At 38.6% G+C, this 3,718-nt stretch overlaps 1 pseudogene; it reads right to left on the bottom strand.

The window, feature by feature from the left end:
- Positions 1 to 1,179: 1,179 nt before the first annotated feature.
- LOC133814313 (3-hydroxy-3-methylglutaryl-coenzyme A reductase 2-like) lies at positions 1,180 to 2,489 on the bottom strand (annotated as a pseudogene).
- Positions 2,490 to 3,718: the final 1,229 nt, after the last annotated feature.

Here is a 3,718-nt window from a genome sequence, read left to right on the forward strand (position 1 = left end):
AACAGTGTTTGGCTAAGAATAGATCAATTGCTGAGTTGGTTAGGAGTTTATGATTTGGCTTGTATTTTAGTCTCTGTTTTGAGTTTGTTGTAAGTTTGGTGGTGTTTCAAATCTGGCAGTTGTAATTTGTTTATGTGTTTTTAATATACTCCTTTTTTCGATAAAAAAAAAGTTGAAAAAACTCAAAAACTCAAAATGCCCATGGGTGGATAAGATAAAAGTAAAGCAAACTAGGCAAATTAGCATAGGGTGATAGCAGTTAATTCAAGAATGTAAATGGAGAAAAAGTAGCTCTAAAGAAGATTTTGAGACTCAGGCAAATCTTATTTATATATAGAACTTTACAACAGTAGCAATACACAACATAGAAATAGATGGAAGTTGTAACATTCTAACTGAATACAACTGAAGCTAACAAAACTAACAAACCAGAAAAAAAAACTAATCATGTAATATTACATTGTCTAACAATATATACATATATTGTTATCTTATTGGAAAGCTTCCACTTTTCACCTTTGAATTTATAAAATTATGGCCTCAGAAAACCAGTGGTAACGGCTATTCAATAAAAACAAACAAGCATAAGTGGATTCATTACAAAAAACTAGTATACAATCTGATCCCAACTTAATCCACAAAACCCATTACAAAAATAAATGTTTATGCTCTCTTGTAAACAAAATGATTGGCTGAACCTCAACTCTTTTTTAACTTTACATTGAGTTTTTCATATTAATTTTTCTATTTCAAGTAGGCATGCTGAATCTAATAAATAAAATTTTCTACATAAGCCTTCCTTAGTACATAAAAGGTTAGCCTAATAAATAAAAGCTTGAGCAGATACTACTCAGATATTCTATTCGCTTCTATTTTATCTAATAAAATAAAAGACACAGTTCAATTCTCTAATAAATGAATGGATACAAGCCAAAATAGCAATCAAATAAAATAATTGTCTTGAAACTTATTACCAAATTAAACTATTTGATTATTTAAATGTTTTATTTTCCTTGAGTTCATCTTCAAGGGATATGAATATAGGGGGTGTATTACTGCACATAACTGAGAAAAGGAATAGCAGCAACAACTCAGGTTGAAGAAAAATTTGACAAGTTCACAAGAAAGAAAAGTGAGTAAATGGTGTAAAAATATAAATATAATAATCCAAAAAAAAAACTAACTAGATATGCCAATAACATCCATGTCATCAAAGTCATTTTGAAGGAAATCAAGAACATTCTGAACTCCTTTTGAAACCATGTTCATCCCCATGGCGTCTCCCGTCCTGCAGGTAAATCTGATATACACATTCTTTCCAGCAATCGCGCACTGAATACCCTAGAGCCTAGCAAATCTACTAGAGCTGGAGACGATGACCAAAACCCAATAAGACAAATGGCTCAAATCTAATATTCATTACTATTCGATGAATCTGACATTTGAAAGAAACTTCACGGCTGTATATTGACTAAAGATTCAGCCTTTACGTGATTTTTCTATTCTTTCTTTCTTTCTTTATTTACTTTTAATACTTTTGGATCCTCAGATTCAGCTTCATGCTTTATTACTCAAATTTATATTAAATTAGAGAAAGAAAAAAAAAACATGATATCGATCTCCATGTTAAAATTTCAATCACCAAAACCACAAACAATAGATAAAACTTTACATATATACATATGATATTTACGAAGCATAGACTAACCTGTTAAAGATGATGGAAAGTGTCTTGAAATTTTCAGGGTCCTCCAAGAAGAACTTCAACTCGGAAGCTCTCTTGGCAGAATTAAACCTCACAACCGGTGCTCTGGTCATGCCGTCCCTCAACAACACTCTGGTAGCCCCACCAGAAAAATGGATAGCCTTGCAACCTCTGTTTGTACTCGCAATCAAACAACCCTTCGTAGTCGCCATCGGCACTGAATACTCGAACCCATCGAGCAACAACAGACCCGCGATCCCCACTAGAATCTGGACATACCCAACAGGCATTTTGTAGCACTACCCCAAAATAGATTCGTAATCGAACCCTTCCAAAGGCAAACCCTGGAGCGACCTTCCCGCCGTCCTCTGAAGCGCCTCACGTCGAATCGCGGCAGCTCTCTTACAGTCTCCGATCTTGGACTCTAGTGAGTAGGACGGCACCTTACCCTCCACTACCGATTTAATAATATCCTCATCTTCTTCGAAGGACAATGTTGGAAGAACCTGATGATCCAAGTTGGGGGTTCGAATGATGGAGCAAGGCGGTTGGCAACCATTATCGTCGATCATAAAATTTTGTATGAATATAGGGGAAAATGAGACAGAGAGAGAAAGAGATGAAGACTGGTTCGGTCCGAGATAGGGAAAATGAGAAGGAAAATTTGCCACTTTTTTTTTCATTTCCCGCGTGTTACTTTACTCATTTACTTTATATATACTATAATACTTTTTTAATAGTATTATAATGATGTGTTATTGAAAGGGGGTTTTGTTGTAGTGTAAGGATTTAATGAGACTGTCCCCCACTTATAGAGAGGGAACCCCCTTAGACTCATCAGAAGATAGGGGGATTTCCTGGTCCCCGAGCTGAAGCTTGGCAGAATATTCCAGTTATGTTTCTTTTCCACTTGGGGTCTCATCATTCATAGTGAGCTAATCAACTGCTGATGTTTTATCTGTTTTTTTTTTTTCAGGTGACATGTATTCGAACCTGGAAAACCTTCCCAACAAGCTCGTTGCCTCGAGAGCAAAAAAAATGCCACCGGGCATCTCAAAAGGGAGGTCTCCCCTCCAAACTCACTAAGAAAGTCGAGCTGGTCCCTCTGAAATCGAGGCCATCCGACATAGGCCAAGTTACCAAGCTCCCAACATCCCCAGAAATTGCGAATCTCCCTCTCGCAGCTCAACCAAACCAAGCCTAGCCTCCCATCCAAGACCGCTTTCTCTCGATCTCGACTTATGTGCCATAATTTATGGTTGACGGTGCTGCCGGTACCCCTGAGGTTAACCTTGGTTCTGACGCGTTGACTCACGTGGGTCAAAGCTTCAGCAACCTCGGGGCTCCCCAGTGGGAATTTCTGACCTCCTGCCATGATGCCAACACTCTTTTTGACAAGAGCGGGGAACTATTTTCTTCGATTACTTAGTTTCTAACAAGCTCCCTGCTTCTGTGCCAACTTTGAATTTTCTCTTTTAATTTTGGGTTTTCATTGCATGCATTCTTATCCTTTGTTCAACATAACTTTGTTCTAAACAGCAAGGTCACAGCGAGCAAGGTGCTTGCCCAATAGGCTAGAGATGCACAACTTAGGGTCAAGGACGATCTTAAAAAGGCTCATCTGGAGTTTGAAGCTAGAGATGTGGAGATCAAGAGGATCTCGGAGCTGGACGCCAAGCTAGGGGTGACCCAAAAGGAGAATGAGGCCAGGGACTTAGAGATTAAAAGAATCCAGGAGCTCAACGCCAAACTAGAAGAGGAGAAGAAGATGATTTTCAAGTTCATTGAGAGCGAGAAGGCTCGTCCTCTTGAGGAGTTCAAGACCAAAAAATATTGTGCCGCAGACATGGAGATGTATCGGATTTGGGCTAACAATTCTGACCTTGATACCAGCTTTCTATCTGACAGGGAGACCGAGTTTATTGCCAAGTGGCAGGCTCGATTGGAGAAGGAATAGGCCAGACTTGATGCTGAAGAGGCAGCAGAAGCCACTGAACAAGTCGAGATTGTGGT

This window comes from Humulus lupulus, chromosome 2 (assembly GCF_963169125.1).
Source record: "Humulus lupulus chromosome 2, drHumLupu1.1, whole genome shotgun sequence".
Taxonomy (NCBI): domain Eukaryota; kingdom Viridiplantae; phylum Streptophyta; class Magnoliopsida; order Rosales; family Cannabaceae; genus Humulus; species Humulus lupulus.